We start from the raw sequence: 20,222 nt of genomic DNA on the forward strand, positions 1-20,222 counted from the left end.
GCCAAGAGGACAATGATTTAATAAATTCTTTGGCGTGTTCAGTAAAGAATGTGAACTTTTAAAAAAACCCACAGTAATCAATCCCCAGTGCATTGATCATTTTGTCAAACTAGAAAAGTAGGATTCTTCTGGGATTTATTTTGCTACATAATGTATTGCAACTACTTTATAAGAGATTGACCTTATGCTCCATTACACCAGTTCTGCAGGATTACAAATCCTTTGGGTAACTACAGTGATGGGACACTGGTAACAGAATGGAGTATCCAGTCCAAAGTAATGCCCAATTAAACATACCCTTGATAAAAATGTTAATAGCTTAATCACTGTTCTTATTGAAATCTTTGAAACATTGAGGAATATTTTGTGATAGGAGGTTCAGAAAAATATTAAGCAGAATTTCTGGGATAACTATCCACTTCACTGAAAACAGTAAAGTTGGAAAGGAAATGGTATAAACTCTATGCAAGTTAGCAGGGTTTATTGTTATTTATTTAATAAATATATACCTATTATTTATAGAAATCCTTTTTTAATACCTTTTACAACTCCACTTTTTATATAAAATCATACATTTAGAGAACAAAACCCATTTATGCTATACATATCCTTGGGGTTGGACTGACAGCTTTGTGGGATGGGAACTATGTCTTTATTTGTTTTTTTGTAGCACTGAATACATTAGTCTATGATTAACAGTGATATATCAACATATTATAATATAGTAGCCAGTGCTTACCTGTACCACACTAAAATACATATTATACCAACAGGCCTATGAGCATCACAGGATCACACTTTGAAGACAGACACACCAAGGGACATGGAGAATATATAAGGACATATCAACATATAGGAGGAAGACATGACTGCCTCAAAAAAATTTTACAACGAACAATATGATCAATTGGTTAAGCAAAGTATGTACCATATCAACCACTATCATTTATTTTTATCTAAGCACTACTGTAGAGACCCCAACTGAAATCTGGGCCCTATTGTGGGCCCTACATGTGCACTTTACTACAGAATAAAGTAATTAGCTCCACAGTAAAGCACCACAGTGTACACATGCCCCGATATTAGAGTGCAGTAGATTAATTAACTGTGCTGTAAGATAATACTGTTAGTGACAGCACTATTTTACAGCAGAGTAATTACATGTGATCAAAACACACATGTAGAGTGCGACGGGGTTGGCTGGGGCACAAGGATGCTGAAGTACAGGGGCTGTCTGCCAGCTAGCCCCACAGTGCAGCAACCTTGTGCACCAACCAACTCCTCCATTGGCTGCTGCCACCACCCAGAGCCTAGGACTGACCCCCCAGTCTCTTGCCAGCCCAGGGTTGCTCTTCCTGGCTAAGGTGACCACCTTTTCAAACTGTGAAAGTGGAATACTGAGCCTCCGCACCTCATTCTACCCTCCCGCACTGCGTTCCACTTGCTGAGCTGGGTAGGCCCCAGGGTGGGGAGCCCTGAGCCCACAGTGGGCAGCCTGCATCCACCCCTGCCCTGCGTACAAATCTGGAGGAGCATAGGCAGTATGGGGGGATGTAGGGAGGTCAATCAAGACACCGTGGATTGAGGCCTCCACGGTGAGTGAGGGAATGGGGCAGGCTTGGCACCTGGAACTGGGCGGTGAATGAGGCCCAGGGCTGGGGCGGGAATGCACAACCGCGAGGCCTGGCCAGGGAGCTGGATGGAGCCACTGGTGGCTTGTCTGTGGAGTAATGGGGGAGGGAGGGGGCTGGCACTGGCCCTGTCCCCTGTGAGCAGTGCTGCGGCCACTGCATTCACCCCCAGGGAGAGAGAATGGGGGAAATGTGCTCCTCTAGATCTGTAAGCAGGGCAGGGGTGGATGCAGGCTGCCCACTGTGGGCTTAGGGCTCCCCACACTGGGGCCTATCCCCCTCATAGATTTACTCACAGGCAGCTGAGGGAGCTGCTTTCCATCACTGCCTGGTTGGCCATGTGCCTGTGTGCACATGTACACTTGCAAATGACCCCCTACGTCCTGCTCCTTCTAGCCCCAAGCAGGCCCTTGTAGGCTGGAACCCTGGAGCCCTGCCACTGGCAGTTCCCTGTATTTTTCCCCTTCAATGGAGAAAAATCTCCATTTTTTCATGTTTTCATGTTTTTCTCTGAACAGGAAAACCAGATCCCTGCACATGATATTGGGACAAGAGTTGCTATGGTTTGACTGTGTTGAGGGGAATCTGGGACAAATGTTGTCCCAGTCATTCACCCCAGGACTGGGACTTAATGTTTGCATTTTGGGACTGTCCTGCCCAATTAGGAACAGGTGGTCACCCTAGCTCCAGCTCAGTGTGCTGCGGCCCTGGGTGCACATGTAAATGCCATGCCTGGGAGCAGCTGACTCTGGTGTAAACTGTGCCAGAGTTTTATTGAATTGCATTAATTGCATGTGTAGTTGCACCCACATATAGTAAAAGACAGCCTTGCCCCAGGCAGCTAACAATCTAAATGACAAAATGAAATAGACACAAAAGTTCTGTTATCCCCATTTTACATCTGGAGAAAGATTAAAACCATGTCTATAGTGCCTCCCTGCCCACTTCAAGACTCATTTAATCTATCTATAGTGCTGAATTGCTATGCTTGGCTGTAAATGGAAGAGGAACAAATGGCAGGCTTTGTTTCTTGGTGGAGGTCCTAAGCTAAACAGTGAGGTAGTATAGCAAGGTCTAAGTCATCCACAATTACTCAAGTAAACAGACATATTAAGGCTTATATTCAAATATGGGTTTTTTTCTTATTAAAAACAAATGATCACATTTAAAAGGAGCTGACCTGATCAGTTCAGAGAATAGCCACATTATTCTTGACATACAGTGCTGTCGTGCTACTGTAGCTCCCACAGTGTACTTTTCTGTACATGAGCATTAATAGTCACCATACAATTAGGAGCATAGGAAGGTAAGGCTGGAAGGGACCTCACAAGGTCATTTAGGCCAGCCCCCTGCTCAAGGAAGGAATATTCCAGACTAAACCATCCCAGCAAAGTGTCTGTCTGACATGCTTTTCAATGTTTCCAAGCATGGAGATTTCACAACTTCTCTAGGTAGTCTGACCACTCTTATTGTCAAAAAGTTCCTCCTCATCTCCATCCAAATTTCCCCTAATTCGAGGCCACTGCTCCTAATTCTGCCCCCTATAGCCACAGAGAAAAGTCCATGTAACAATATCCCCTCTACAGTCCTCTGCATCCTCTCTATAATCACCCTTCAGGTATTTTAAGACTGTTATCAAATCACCCCTCAGTCTCCTTTTCTCCAGGCTAAACTACACTAATACTTTAGGCTTTCCTCATAAATCTTGCCTCCAAGGCCCCTAATCATTTTTGTTGCCCTGCATTGGATCCTTCCCAATCTGTCTACAGTCTCTGTGAACTGTAGGGCCCAAAACTGGACACAGTGAAGCCACACTGGTGCTGAATAGAATAGAAGGACCACTTCCCTTGATTTGCAAGTGACAGTCCTGTTCATACAATCCAGGATGTCGTTGGCTTTTTTTGCAACAAGAACAAACTGTTGGCTTGTATTCAGCTTGTAGTTCATGCCCTTCTTTATAGTACTACAGTCCAGCCAGTCATTCCCCAGTGTGTATTTGTGTGGTTATTCCAACCAAAGTGCAGGATTTTGCCCTTTTCCTTCATGAATCTCATCTCATTGATTGCAGACCATTTTTCTAGTTTATCCAGTCATTCTGGATCCTAGCCCTGCCCTCTGGGGTCTCCAACTTGGTGTCATGTAAAAATTTGCTAAGTGTGCACTCAATCCAAATCACTAATGAAGATGTAGGACAATACCAGATTTGGGACAGACCCCTGGACAACCCCACTTGTTACCTCCTCCCAACTAGACATTGAGCAACTGAGGACTGCTCACTGTGTACAGTGATCCAACCAGTTCTGTATCCACCTTAGAGTACTTTTGTCTAGTTTCTATTTCCTTTGCTTATTAATGAGAATATCGTGGGATACAGTGTCAAATGCCTTTCTAAAATCAAGGTATACCAACACCACATCCATTGCTCGCTCCACCAAGAGTGTGTCCCTTTATCTTAGAAGGAAATGTGGTTGGTTAGGCATGGCTTGCTGTTGGTGAATCCATGCTGACCATTCCTGAGCACCTTGTTCTCCTCTAGGTGCTTCACAAGAGATACCTTGATGACTTGCTTCATGGTTTTTCCAGGTATAGAGGTCTGGCTGTCTGGTCTGTAGTTCCCTGGATCCTCTTTCATAGAATCATAGAAAATTTGGGTTTGATGGGACCTCGGGAGGTCATCTAGTCCTACCACTGCACAAAGTAGGACCAACCCCAATTAAATCATCCCAGCCAATGCTTTGTCTAGCTGGGTCTTAAAAACCTCCAAGGATGGAGAGTCTACAATCTCTCTGCGTAGCCTGTTCAAGTGCTACCATCCGCATGAGAAAAATTTTCCTAATATCTAGCCTATCCTACCCTTGCTGCAATTTGAGACCATTGCTCCATATTACCTGCCACCACTGAGAACAATCTTAATCCATCCTCTTTGGAACCAAACTTCAAGTAGTTGAAGGCTGCTATTAATTCCCCCCTCAGTCTTCTCTTCTGCAGACTAAATAAGCCCAGTTCCATCAGCCTCTCCTCAGAAGTCATGTGCCCCAGCCCTCTAAACATTTTTGTTCCCTGATGCTGGATTCTCCAATTTGTCCACATTCTCTCTAGTGAGGGGGCCCAAAACTGGACACAGTGTTCCAGATGTGGCCTCACCAGTGCTGAATAGAAGGGAAGAATCACTTTCCACAATCTGCTGGCAACGCTCCTACTAATGCAGCCCTGTATGCCATCAGTCTTCTTCATAAGGGTACAGTGTTGGTTCATATTCAGGTTACTGTCTACTGTAACCCCCAGATCCTTTTCTGCAGAGCTGCTGCTTAGCCAGTCAGTCCCCAGCCTGTACAGGTACAAGGGATTGTTGTATCCTAAGTGCAGGACTTTGCACTTGTCCTTATTGACCCTCATGAAATTTCTTTTGGTCCACTCCTCCAATTTGCCAAGGTCTGTCTGAATCCCAGCCCTACCCTCAAGCCTATCTACTAGTTCTCCCAGCTTGGTGTCATCCACAAATTTGCTGAGGGTGCACTGATTCTCATCTTCCAGGTTATTGATGAAAACATTGAACAAAACTGGCCCCAGGATGAACCTCTGGGGCACTTAATCCTGACTGCTAAGTAGACATTGAGCAACTGACTACTACCTTCTGAGACCAATGATCCAGCCAGTTTTCTTTCCATCTTACAGATCATTCATCTGTTCTTTTCTGCTGAGACTGGGTCATGTGTGAAGATGACAAGTACACATATTTTTAAAGTAAAACAGCTCTATTTTGTTAACAATCACACACACAAAAAAGGAAAATGTACATTGGAAGCTCTTTCTGTGGGAGGTTTTTGGCAAGGAAGCTTCTGAACACGGATTTGAAGAACTAATGTACCAACCATAATTACTGTACTATGGTGACTCATTTCTATTACTCCTTCCTTTTCAAGTTGCAATGAACATTAATAGAAGCATCTTAACACACTGTGATGCTTTAATAAAAGACTATTACACCTGCTATCTTGGCTGCCTGACCTGCTCCACCGGGCTTTAAACTAAGCCTGCTGGGGGATGGGGGGACTACTGCCACTGCTGGCCCACTGAGTGACCCTTGCAAAGCCAGCAGACCAAGGCACTTAAGGGAGCCCACCCCTGCCCCAGCCCTGGCACAATCTGTGGGCAAGGCAAGAGCCCCCAAGGGGACACTTGCCTGCCTGTACACTAATGCCAGGAGCCTGGGCAACATGCAGGAGGAGCTCATCCCCCTGCTCAGTGCAAAGAATTATGACGTCATTGGGATAACGGAGACCTGGTGGGACTCCACCCATGACTGGACCATGGGTATAGAGGGCTATACCCTGTACAGGAGGGATCGTGTTGACAAAAGGGGCGGGGTTGTAGCTCTCTATGTGAAGGAAAGCTACATGTCCCTGCAAGCTGATGTTGGTGACCAGCATGGACAGCTAGAGACCCTCTGGGTAAAAATTCATGGGGAATACGGCACAGGGGACACAACGGTGGGAGTCAACTACAGACCTCCCACTCAAAGTCCTGAGCTTGAAAAGGAGCTCGCCCGGGAACTGACTGAGGCCGCTTGCTCCAGGACCTTGGTTGTCATGGGTGACTTCAATTACCCGGACATCTCGTGGGAAGATCACTCAGCAAAATCTGAGCGGTTGCAAAGCTTTCTCTCATGCGTGGATAACCACTACCTGACTCAAGAAGTCTATGGGCCAACGAGAGGCAAAGCACTGCTCAACCTGGTACTGGCTACGGGGGACGACCTAATCGGCGACCTAGTGATCGATGGGAAGCTGGGTGACAGCGACCACGAGCTGATCACCTTCACCATCTGCCGTAAAGCTGACAAGTCAGTCAGCAACACAGAAGTCCTTGACTTCAGAAAAGCCGACTTTGACAAGCTCAAGAGGCTTGTCGGTCAGGCCCTCAGGGACCATGACCCCAGGGAGATGGGAGTTCAAGAAGAGTGGTTGCTTCTCAAGGAAGCGATCCTTAATGCACAAGCTAAATCTATTCCAACACGGAGGAAAGGCAGCAAGAAGGCACAGCAGCCCTCCTGGCTCTCCAGGGACGTAGTGGACTTCCTGCAGCTAAAAAGGAAAGCCTACAAAGGATGGAGGAAGGGATTCACCTCCAAGGAGGATTATTCTGCGTTGGTCCGGTCCTGCAGGGAGCAAACCAGGAAAGCCAAGGCTGCAACTGAACTCCAACTAGCTTCAAGCATCAAGGACAACAAAAAGTCCTTTTTCAGATATGTGGGGAGCCAGAGGAAAAGCAAGGGCAATGTTGGACCCCTGCTAAACCAGATGGGGCAACTGACAACTGACGCCCAGGAAAAAGCCAACCTATTAAATAGGTACTTTGCGTCAGTCTTTCATCAGTCCCATGGGATGCCCATGCCTGCTATGGGACAGGGAGATCCGGACGATGGGGATCCCCTACCCTCCATAAATGCTGACCTTGTGAAGGAACACCTTGAGAAGCTGGATACCTTCAAGTCAGCCGGCCCTGACAATCTGCACCCCAGGGTACTCAAGGAGCTGGCGAGCGTCATAGCCCAGCCCCTGGCACGGATCTTTGAAAACTCCTGGCGCTCTGGTGTAGTGCCCGAAGACTGGAAGATGGCCAATGTGGTGCCGATCTTCAAGAAAGGGAGGAGAGTGGATACGGATAACTACAGGCCCATTAGCCTGACTTCTATCCTGGGGAAAATCTTAGAAAAGTTTATTAAGGAGGCCATCCTTGATGGACTGGCCCAGGCTAACATTCTAAGGGATAGCCAGCACGGGTTTGTTGCAGGTAGGTCTTGTTTGACCAATTTCATTTCCTTCTATGACCAGGTGACCTATCACCTGGACAAGGGAGAAGAGATTGATGTCATATATCTTGACTTCAAAAAAGCTTTTGATCTGGTTTCCGATGATCACCTCTTGGCCAGACTGGCCGGTTGTGGCCTTGGCTCCACCACGATCCACTGGCTGGGAAACTGGCTCTGTGGTCGGACCCAGAGGGTTGTAATCAATGGCAGTCACTCATCGTGGTGCCCTGTGACCAGTGGGGTCCCTCAAGGCTCTGTCCTTGGATCCATCCTGTTCAACATCTTCATTAATGATGTGGACATTGGAGTCAGGAGTGGACTGGCCAACTTCGCTGATGACACCAAACTTTGGGGCAAAGCATCCACGCCAGAAGATAGGCGGGTGATCCAGGCTGACCTGGACAAGCTCAGCAAATGGGCGGACGAGAACCTGATGGTGTTTAACACCAAAAAATGCAAGGTTCTCCACCTTGGGAGGAAAAACCTGCAGCTTCCTTATAGGCTCGGCAGTGCTACGTTGGATAGCACTACAGAAGAAAGAGACTTGGGGGTCATCATTGACCACAAGATGAACATGAGCCTGCAATGCGATGCTGCGGCTAGTAAAGCGACCAAAACGCTGGCTTGCATCCATAGATGCTTCTCAAGCAAATCCCAGGACGTCATTCTCCCCTTGTACTCGGCCTTGGTGAGGCCGCAGCTGGAGTACTGCATCCAGTTTTGGGCTCTACAATTCAAAAAGGATGTGGAGAAGCTTGAGAGAGTCCAGAGGAGAGCCACGCGCATGATCAGAGGTCAGGAAAACAGATCTTACGATGACAGGCTGAGAGACATGGGACTCTTTAGCCTGGAAAAGCGTAGGCTCAGGGGTGATCTGATGGCCACCTGTAAGTTTATCAAGGGTGACCACCAGGATCTGGGGGAATGTTTGTTCACCAGAGCGCCCCAAGGGATGACGAGGTCGAACGGTCACAAACTCCTGCAAGACCGTTTCAGGCTGGACATAAGGAAGAATTTCTTTACTGTCCGAGTCCCCAAGGTCTGGAACAGTCTGCTAGCGGAGGTGGTTCAAGTACCTACATTGAACACCTTCAAAAGTAAATTGGATGCTTATCTTGCTGAGATCCTATGACCCCAGCTGACTTCCTGCCCTTTGGGCAGGGGTCTGGACTCGATGATCTCCCGAGGTCCCTTCCAGCCCTAATGTCTATGAAATCTATACCACCCTCGAAATTTACAAATAGCTTATTTCAGCTGTGGTATGTTAAGGCCAGATGAAAACAATACACATACATTCAATTTGGTAGATAAAAGTGTTTGCATATTTATCTGTATTCTTCAATTGTATCTATAATTACTACAGTCAAATCTACAATCAATATAATTTTTTTGAAAATGCCAAGATACTCATCCAAAAATCATTTGTGTGTGTAATTGATATGATAGGATAGAAATAATGTAACTGCACACATATCTGAATTATGCATGTGTGAAAGCATGCCTTTTTTTAACATATACTATTACACATGTCTTTATTGTTCTGTTAAATGGTCATTTTCAAATAAATGCTGCTTAAGTGCTGAAAATAATGTAAACCAAAACCTCTCCTTCAGAGACCTCTAAAAACTGGAGTACATTTCTGATTATGGAAAGCATGATGAATGAACTCCTAAAAACCATATTCTGTTTTTCATTTAATTAGGAATTAAAGCCAGTATGATACAAGTAGAATTTACGGGATTAAATTAACAAAAGGGATATTTAATGGACTGAGCAGATTTACTGTGTTTATAAGTTTGCTTCTAGAGGAAGAAGTAGATACTCTGTCCCATACGAATCACCAAAAATGTCATTCCTTGACCTAAAAGTTACAGTGTGTACAGTGAATATTCACAGACTTTGTCTTGAGCTTTATTAGCCTCTATCTGCAGGCTCCTAAGTCCTGGGGTCCCCAGTCTGGAACAGTGCACACAACAGGGCTTCCTGGAAGCCATAGACCTGGGAACCCATCCCGGAACTTCTGGACTCTAAGTCATAGCTTAGTAGTAGTGAGCCTGGAAGCCTGGGAGCCCCTGATTTTGGGGCTTCTAGAGTCCCTATCTAGGACTTGGGCACCCAGCCCCAGTTAAAGCTGAGCCTGGAGCTCTTGACTTTAAAGCAGAGGACCTAGAAGTCTTGGCTTGTACCCAGGCTGCAGAGCCTAGTAGTTCCAAGTTCTGTGGCTCAGGGTGCTACAGATACTTGAACCTTGACCCAGGACTTCCAGGCTCTGAATCCTGGATCCACAATAGGAAATCAGGAAGTCCTGATAGTTTTGATTATGTTGTGGCTCCTTGGGATATTCAGAAGCACTGGCAATGCTGACAACCTCAGAGCTACAGACTCAGGTAGCAGTGGGGTGCTTAGTACCTACTATAATTGTAAGTAGTACTCTATGGGAACTGCCTTTGATTCCAAAAAAATCCTCAAAAAATCCCTCTACTGCTGCACCATTAAGCAAATAGGCATTTCAGCTCATCATCAGACTCAAACAATAAAGGCATAGGGTCACATCCCCAGGTAAGGTACATTGCTCTGTGGGTTACTATAGTTTATATTAGTGGAGGATATGTCCCCAGTATATAATCATGAACCATTTTGAGTGCTATAAGTTCATGGAATAATGATATCAAACATTCCACAGCACCTCCAAACTACTAGCCAATGAGAGACCTATATTATGGAAAATAAAAATATAGTTAAACCTGCTAAAATTAATAATTTTGCTTTACTAGTCTGCATTTTTGAAGGCCTGGTTTTAAAAAGAATTTTATTTTGATATGCTACCAAAAAAATTTAGACTTGGTACACAGGAAATGCATTTAATTAGCAGCATGTAGCAAGAAAAAGTATTGAGAACATAATTAATTCTGTCAGGGCATAATGACCCACATGAGCAGCTTACCGCAGAGTAAACAAACTAAGCAATGATGCAAAACAAAAATATGCACTGACATATTACAAAGTAACTCCATCCCGTTATATTATGGGCCTTTAATTTTCATGCAATTTACTCCTAAATGGTTCAAGTCTATAAGTACAGCAACAAAACTATTACCTAATGGTTAAATGTAGAGCAATCTTGTTATGCCCATTAGGCATTTCTTTTTAGAAACAGTACATATTCCCTGTACTTTTAATTTGCAGAACCTTAAGAATACCATTTATCAGAATCATCTGATCATTCCTTCTTCAATGAATTATAAAGTTCTTCCTCCCTTGAATATGAATTAGTGTGTTTTGATATACACTCATTTCCACAAAGCAATGCTATTTAGCAGAACTTTTACAGCAGCAATTTACTGACTGTGTTTTTCTTTCTATTTATTTCATGAAAACAAAGTGCAATCTGGAACAAAAGGACCCCAATCATTTCAGCCTCATTACCATTTCACCTTTTGGGGAGTTAGAATCTTCCTTTTAAATATAACAACCTTCTAGATATTTTAAATGTAACACGGTCTCTAATTTTTCTACCTCGACAGTCTATGTTTTTTCTCATCTTCTTTCACTTTTGATTAATATTATCATCTTCACAGTTCCCCTAGCCTGTAACTTTGGGGGGACAGGGCATTTTTGATATCCCCTATGTCACCTCACACTTCCAGGCCACATCCAAATTTTGCTACAGGTCTTTTTCCTATCTATCTGTAGGTTCAATTCTCTTCTATCAATAGAGTCAAAACTTTTAGTCAAGTCATCATCATTTCCTGTTTAATTACTGCTACTTCTTTCTCTCCAGTCTTGCCGACTACTTGTCACCTCTATTTAATTTATATACACCTGTTAAGAACATCTTCCTTGTCAACCATCTCAGTCTTCCTACCCTTCTTGTCTTTGCTTAGTTTACTGGCCCCACCTTTACCTTTGCATCAAATTCTAACTCCTCCTCACCTCAATGCCCCTTGCTTGTCTGCTCCTTCCTGAGTTACTCATCTTCCTTTAACAAGTTGCTGCTGACAGCTATTTCAAGCTGATGACTTGAAATAAAATTTCTTAACAGATCTAATGCAGTGACAGTCAAAAGGTAAACAGTATTTCAGAGCTGATGCATAGTGACATGGAATATCTGTTTGGCTGTCTGTCTGTAACACTATTCGTACTCTGATTGGTTGTTTTGGCAGCCAATCACAATGCTTACTGAAAAAATGAATCAGAGTGCTCTGCACAGACAGAGGCGCCACCAAGACAGCAGGGACTGAGAGGCCGGAGCAGGGAGATGAGGCCAGCAGTGCTGGCCTCGCCCAATCTCTTTCCCCAATGTCATGGCAGCGCCTTCCCCCAGCAGGGCCAAAGAGGGGCAGTGACGACAGCAGCGTTGGTCTCGCCCCACTTCCTGGCCCTGCTCCTTGGAGGCAGAGGGAGATGGAGGCAGTGGGGGGGGGGTGTAAATGGGCCCGGATCCGACACGGCAGGGGGGAATGTGAGGGCAGAGGAGAATGGGGCTGGATGAGAAGTGGTGGTGGTAACAGAAACAGGGGGGATGGCAGGGACAGCGCTGTCATGACAGTGGGGACTGAGGAGTTGGGGTGGGGGGGGCCAGGCCCGGACCTCCCCCCCGGCCCCTCAGTCCCCATTGTCATGGCAGCGCCATGCCGCTGTCCCCCTCTGCCTCCAAGGACCAGGGCCACAGTGGGGGGACAAACCCAGTGCCGCTGATGTCGCCCCCCACTTCGCCCCTATATCCCCATTGTCATGGCGGCGCTGTCCCTGCTGTCTCTCTCTGTAACCACCCCTCCCTCACATGGGATGGGAAATTGGCTAGTGTAAATATATTGGAAAGAATTTCATTGCACTTTAGACAAGGGTTTAGTTATAATCAAGAAAAAGACAGTTTTTGACTAATACAACCTAGATTTTACATAAGATTCAGTGCGTGTAAAGATGACACATTTCAGAATTTTAGGGTCAAATCAACTCCTAAACTGAAGTCAGTGAGACGCTTTCCCTTGACTTCAGAGTTCAGATCAAGCCCTTCATATTTTGTAGGCCTTGCAGCTGAGGTGAATGTGATCAGAAAAACTAGTCGTTTTTTCCTTGGAAACCTCTTCCTGTCAAACAGATTAGAAAGTGTTGATTTTTGTTACAGGGACAGGATTACTTAAAAAGTTTGGGGGCTAATATTAAAACTAGTACATGACAGCCAACAAAATGCCAGGTGATTCTTGCTCGAGTTTTGAGTAACTGCCATGGGATTAGCTCTTCGACAAAGGAAGAGAGTCCTTGAATGTAAGCAGAGTTTAGGAGAATAATAATATGCAGGGATATTTTTTTCCTCCCATTGCATAAATTTGGCTTCTGTTCCCATTCTTCACAACACCTTTTCTGAAGTATGAAAGCCTGGCCATAGCTGGAAATGCTGAGCAGGGTGGGTTACTACTCTGAAGGGAAACCACGAACACTCTCAGTTTCCTGCATTGCTCAAATGCTCAGGGACATACTGATCACCAAACCTGGATCAAAAAAGAGTTTTTCCCCTGAATAAACAAGGCAACAAGGATAGCAACCTGTAGCTCAGCTTGGATAGGAGTACAAGATCTGGTGCCCAAACTGTCTTGGCTATATGGTGGTGAATTAGACAGGCTGAGTCATGCTAGATCTTCAGAATTACTTGTGAATCAGAAATACAGGTGCAAAACTGTACACAAGAGTTCCTAGCCCTGGGATTAGAAAAGGAGCTGACACTGAGCCTGGGCTCATGCCTCCTCTCAAACAGAAGAGGAGTCATTTTTGTTTGGTTGCAAAGATGTCTATCTCTGAGTAGCCCCCATCTGTAAGGCACTGAGAGCTCGAGTCTTTGATGATTTTAAGATGGATGTGATTCTGCTGGGTCTCAAATATGTTATATTTGAGACCCAGAAGGTGCACCACAGGAAGACAGATCTAATGATGTATGCATCAGAGCCAAAGCTGCTTGTGGCCCTCTGCTTATTTGTAGGAAATATGGATGGAGGTATTGTCTACTGACAACTGTAGGTCCCTAGTGATTCAGTGCATGTGGTCCTGAAATCTTCTAGCCTCCCCACTTGAAGGAGGGTGAGAAATGCTTGTCTCTCTGGGGAACAAGAGCTTTCTTGAACACTCTGGTCCCAGCATTGATACTAGAGACATTATCCTGACCAGGAAACGGGAATGTATGTGACCTGAAGTATCACATCACTGCAGCCTCTTAAACCATTGGTTTGATAGTTTTATTTGGATTGATAGAGTTTTATGTTCTTTAGATCAGCACTGGTCTTTAGAAAAAAGAGACCAAATGGCTTTCCTTTGGTCTGTAGGGTGTATGTAGATAAAAATTTCATTTCTAGCCTGTCAATTAGACCAGTAATAATATTCTGTGGCAATATTTAAGAAAACTATTTGTCGAGTATACATATGCCAATTTCAGGCTGTAATTTTCAAAGCTACAAAAGGATTTAAACATTCAATTCCCACTAATTTTAATGTGAATACAGTGTCAAAACCCCTTTGGCAACTTTTGAAAAGCGCAGGCAGTGGATATGTAAAATCCTAAAACATATCCACTATGCTTATGGTATCCAGCAGTGGAATTTTAAAATCTTGGAGCTGCAAGTCATTAGCAAGTAATTAACTATAATTCAGGAAAAACATACTAGTTCAAGTGAGGCTGATGCTTTTTTGAAGTGTCAAAGCAATCACAATTTGAATGTTACAATGTTAACTGGAAATCAGGAATATTTATATAGTCTTCTGTTAAAAGGGAAAAGTTCAAAGTTTTCCTACTCAGGAGGTCTCCAAATGGCATGTATTAATTCTCTTTACCAATAAATACAGACAGCTATAACCTTTACATTATTGCTCATGTCTGTCCTTAAATGTATAAAGATTGCATAAGACCCAGCCTTTTCTCTTAGCAGACCTCCATTAAAACCAACCGGCATATACCATTTTGTTTCATGAAGACCTAAGCATATATTCAAGGCAGAATTAAAAATGCATGAATCCCCAAAAGTCCTGAATTAATATGATGAGCGGTTACTTTATCTAAATATCCCCAAATTTTGAGATTAATCCACATCTAAAACAAATCTAGTTTGGTTTCTGCAGAGCATAAACCATTCCAACTGATCCACCAAAGACACAGCCATGCCAAACACAAAATCAATTTATCTTTTACAATAAATAATAAGTAATGTTTAGTGATAGGGGATTCTTAAACAAGTCCATCAACAATTTTATGGTGATCATAATTCACATTTGAATAACCATTCTCTTTTTTACAATTATGAAGAATTATCCCTGAACTGATTTATAACTCACTCGGAATATTTCTTGAGTGGCAGCACATTTGTATGTTAGATGCTGTAACTACAAAAAAGCACTGGAATTACAAATAAAATTTATCCTGGCCCCTTTTTTGACTTCTGAGAAAGTCTAAGGTTACTTTCTTGAGAAAGTGCTCAATCTGTCCAGTGGCTCCTCTTACATAAAGAAGGGATTATTTAATATCATACAAAGATTTCTATTATCTGGAATAATGCCATTAGCATCTAAATTTCAGTATTATAGCCACATTGAAAATAAAGAGAAACTCTCAAATCTTAAGCTTTACAATAAAGGCAACACGTAATTTGTTCAGAGGATACACACTTCTGTTGAAAAGGGGGGCATTATCATGCAATCTCGAATCAAACATCTGCTCAGGGTATATAAAAAAAGAGTACTTTTGGGAGATGATAAGCCTAAGAAAAATCATGTATCCCACTAAGCAGAGAAACTAAAATAATAACAGACATTTAAAGAAGCAGAGTATATTTCAGATGGTAATTCTGACATTGCTTTTCCTTTCGGTACTTTTTAGCTGTCTGCATGTGACAGAGACATGAAATCTGAACAATACAACTAACCTCTCCTCTGGCTCATGGATCCAGATAAGATTTTTTTTCCTCCTGATAGAATTTGCAGATTGAACAAAACTCGTAATTTTCAAAAAGACTCTTTTTCTCGTAAGTGCTCTGGTGTCAACACAGCTGCGTGCTGACATTCAGAATGAGGATAGACTGATTTAAGCTATGATTCCCTGGACACACATGAGCATAGAGCAGTAATTTCTTCTGAATTTCCTACTATCTACATCATGCCACCAATTTAACACATGCTGAATATGTCATGACTATATCCCTTACATCCAAGTTTACACCCACTGGGGGACACATGAATCGCTTTCTGTAAATTTCAGGAAATCTTGGAACTTAGTCATGGTAAAATTGCAAGAAATATAACAAACTACAATACAGAGACTAAGTGAAACCACTGAGACGGTCTGGTTGTTAGTATTTCTTGGCTATGTGTAGGAATGCAGTTAGCAATAAACATAACTCTTGGGAAAAGCTAATCCTGGTGCCATTAGGATTAATTTTTTTAAGTTCAAATGTTGAATTTTTTTCTAAACTGCTTCTTCTGTACGATTATCAAATTTTCATTTCACAAAGGCTGCTATATTACAGCTTCTAGACCTCACATAAATATCCTTGTCCTTCAGATTCTCATGAGGCCAGGTTCTGCTACATACACACGTTTAGTGGTGCTTTACTTCATAAGAAATTTCACTGAAGTTAACAGGATTATTTTTGGATAAACCTGTTCCTCAATCTAAAGATAATGAACAAAAACTGGGCTATTGAAATGAGAGTCACCACATAAAAGTATAAGGGTAGTCAGATTAGACACACTGGAACTACTCCATTAGACTAGTATAGAGATTTGGTCACTGCTCCAAATAGTGTTTTCGGAGAAGTGGCACTGACTTCAGTGAGCCTAGAGTCAACCAGAGTAAAGGTTGAAGCTTTTGGATAAATAAATGGATTCAATGACCAGCCTGGGATCTCTCTACACTTTCCAAGAACTGTGAGCTGTCTAATGACAGACGGGGAAAGAGAAGCTAATATTTCATGAAGATAGAGGAAGAACATAAAACTGGCAGAGATGTGCTGGTCATCGAGTCCAGTCCCTTGCTATCTCAGGTACCCTGTCATAAACCCCTTCCATAAGCTTACTAAACTCCATCTTAAAAGCAGTAAGGTTCCTCTGCTTTGAAGGCCGTTACAGGATATAACAGTTCTAACAGGTGGGGATTTCTTTTAATTTATAGCATGGCCAGATTAGACCTATTTTTTCTGTTCTAAGCACTACCCCTTTGGATGAAAAAGCTTGGTTCTCTCCATGTTTACCACCCAACGTATTTATGAGTAGCCATCATATCCCTTCTCAACCTTAGTTTTGCTAGACTAAGTAAGCCAAACTCTTCTAGTCTCCGTTCATGATAGGTTATCCACATTCCTTCATGCTTAGGAGTGCTTACTTGGAACGGTTCCAGTTTCAGTTAATTTTTCTTGAACATGAATGATCAAAACTGTACACAGTATTTCAGACATGGTCTGGAAAGCTCACTGATCTAGCTGGCTCATGGTATTTTTCTTACTTTAATGGAACTATCTTGGGAGAGGAAGAAGACTGCTGCAGTCACAGCATTTTTTGCTTGTAACATTCAGACCTGGGTTTCCTCCTTAGCTCAGGTTATTCACATGATGTCACAAGGTAGAGAGTGAGGTTCATAACACTGCAAGATGGGCATGAAAAATAGCATTCAAATAGAAGTAGTCATGTAATTATCTACAAATAACTAAAAAAGAAATGGAATGATAAAAAGACAAATAGCTTTAAGGACAATTTTCCTGTGACAGTTACAAAATATCACTCTTGTTTTATTCCTCAATTAGCTATGGTTTCTTTCTTAACTATCTCTTACTCAAAGCTTTCTTTCTGACCAAGTAATATTTTTAGCTTCTTCATCTCAGTCTTCTAGCAGACTTTTTTCTTCAACTATTTGTAATAAAACCTACTACTTGACAAGAATAGATTCTCAAAGGCAAAGTGAGATTTGAACTGAATTAATAATAGGATCCTGGTTTCTGTTTAAAAATTGCAAATTCTCTGAAAAAAAATTCATAGTTTCATAGTTGGTCGGGTCAGAAGGGACCTGAGCAGACCATCAAGTCCAACCCCCTGCCATGGGCAGGAAAGGATGCTGGGGTCAAATGATTCCAGCAAGGTGTCTATCTAGCCTCCTTCTGAAGACCCCCAGGGTAGGAGTAAGCACCACTTCCCTTGGAAGTTGGTTCCAGCTCCTAGCCACCCTGACAGTGAAGTCTGCTGCCTAGCCTGAATGTACTCTCAGTCAATTCATGGCTGTTATTCCAGTAGTGCTCAGGGGAACAGGGACTCTCCCACTGCCCGCTGGTCTCCCTTGGCCAGTTTATATCTCAGCCTTCTCTTGTGGAGGCTGAACACATTAAGGTCCCATAGCCTCTCCTCATAGGGCCTGCCCTGCTGCCCCCAATCATGTAAGTGGCCCTCCTTTGGACCCTCTCCATGTTGTCCACATCCCTCCTGAAGTGCAGCATCCAGAACTGGATGCAGTACTCCAGCTGTGGCCTGACCAGTGTCATATAGAAGGGGAGGATCACCTCCTTGGACCTGCTCATGATGCATCTGTGGATGCATGACAAGGTGCGGTTAGCCTTCCTGATTGCATCCCCACACTGGCGGCCTATGTTCATCTTGGAGTCTATAATGACTCCAAGATCCTTTTCTGCCTCTGCACTGATGAGAAGGGAGTTCCCCAGCCTGTAGGTATGCTGCTGGTTCTTTCTCCCTAAGTGAAATACCTTGCACTTGTCAGTATTGAATCCCATCTTATTCTCATCCGCCCACCCCTGTAACCTGTCTAGATCCAACTGCAGCCTGTCCCTCCCTTTTAGCGTGCCCATTTCTCCCCACATCTTAGTGTCATCTGTGAGTTTGAACAAGGTGCTTTTCACCCCCTCATCCAACTCGCTGATGAAGATGTTGAACAGTGAGGGCCTGAGGACTGAGCCCTGGGAGACCCCACTGCCCACATCCCTCCAGATCGAATAAGACCCATCCACCACCACTCTCTGGGTGTGGCCCTTCAGCCAATTGGCAACCCATCTGACTGTGTAGGCATCAAGACCACAATCTCCTAATTTTTTAATGAGAATGGGCCGAGAGACGATGTCAAAGGCCTTCCTAAAGTCCAGAAAGACTACGTTCACCGCGACACCTGCGTCCAAAGCTTTTGTGACCTGATCATAGAATGCCACCAGGTTGGTCTGACAGGACCTACCTCTAATGAACCCATGTTGGTTGCCCCTAAGCATACATGCCCTGCTTGCCCCTCGCAGATGTGCTCCTAGATAATTTTCTCAAAGAGCTTCCCCAGGACCGAGGTAAGACTAACAGGCCTATAATTTCCTGGGTCCTCCTTCCTCCCTTTTTGAAAATGGGGACCACATTGTCCCTTTTCCAGTCCTCTGGCACCTCGCCAGAGCACCATGAGTGCTGGCAAAGCTGTGCAAGGGGTCCCACAATGACCTCTGTTAATTCCCTCAGCACTTTGGGGTGGAGATCATCTGGACCTGCTGATCTGAATGCATCTAGTCCCACCAGAAGTTCCCTGATTAGGTCCTCTCTGACCCTGAGCCTGGCTGTGCCTCCCCTGGGACCATCGGGGATCCAAGTGGGGGGGATAACCTGGTCCCTGCTCAGAAAAATGGAGGCAAAGAAATTGTAAAATAAGTTAGCTTTGTCATCTGATGAGACCACCAGATTTCCAAGCGTGTCCTGCCAAGGGCTGATGTTACCTGGAACCCTATGTATTTAAAAAAAGATTTCTTGTTATCCTTGATCTGGGTTGCTAGTCCCAGTTCCATCTCTGCCTTGGCCTTCCTAATAACCCCCCTACAATCCTGAGCAATGGAGGTACAGTCCTCCCTGGTGATGGCCCCTCCCTTCCACTGGGTGTACCACTCCTTCTTAGCTTTGAGATGTTCTTGGATGCTTTTGGTAAGCCATAGGGGCTTTTGAGCACTCTTGCCTCCTTTGGTCTGTGTTGGGATTGCCAGCCTTTGGGCTTGGATTTCTCTGATTTAAAATTGCAATTCTCTAATTTAAAAACCCTGAACTCACCTTTTTCCATGATTAAAATGAAATGCCACATACACATATTTGAGTGTGTGTGTGCATCAGTTGAACACAATGTTTTATTGATATATTTACAATTTTAAAGCAATTTGGAAGCCCACCAGTGGCTCAATCATTATAATAAAATAAATTCTAAATACCTATATATTTTGGTATTTGATTTTGTATTTTTTACTATGGAAAATCAGACCTCCACCAGGCTCTTTCACTCACTAGGATACAGGCCCAGCTGCTGCTGTCCCCCCTGCTGCCTTGTGGCACTGAGCAGCCCTGATACGCTACTGCCCTTACCCTTGCCCATGCCATCACCCCTCACTCCCAAGCTACCATGCCCTCACCCTGCTAGTGCCCCTCGCTCCTGACCCACAGCGCCTTCAACCCTGCTGGTACCCTTCATTCCCAATTCACTGCCCCCCTGGCCCCAGCCCTCCAGTTTATGAGGAAAAGGGTAGGGAAGGGGGGGAGTGAGCACAGGTACATGGGGGGGGCGGAAGTGGAGAGGGCACACGTGCCACACATGCATGTGGCTCCCTCATCCCGCGGAGGCGGCCAGTCCCAATGTGCATGGGGCCAGGAGAGCTTTGCCTGCTGCAGCAGAAGCTGTCTCCTGGACCTGTGCACATCAGCCTGGTGCCCAGCAGGTCTTCTCCACCCAGGAGCTGTCCTGCTCATGGGGCAGTTGCTGGCAAGCCCCCGTCTGGGTGAGGAATCCCCAG

General features: G+C 44.2%; 1 protein-coding gene across 4 annotated transcripts in view; it reads right to left on the reverse strand.

The window, feature by feature from the left end:
- SLC2A9 (solute carrier family 2 member 9) overlaps positions 1–20,222 on the reverse strand; it is a 220,531-nt gene that overhangs the window by 24,781 nt on the left and 175,528 nt on the right. The gene's annotated exons all lie outside the window — the stretch shown is intronic.

This window comes from Crocodylus siamensis, chromosome 2, assembly GCF_052110815.1.
Source record: "Crocodylus siamensis isolate JL-2025a chromosome 2, ASM5211081v1, whole genome shotgun sequence".
NCBI lineage: Eukaryota > Metazoa > Chordata > Crocodylia > Crocodylidae > Crocodylus > Crocodylus siamensis.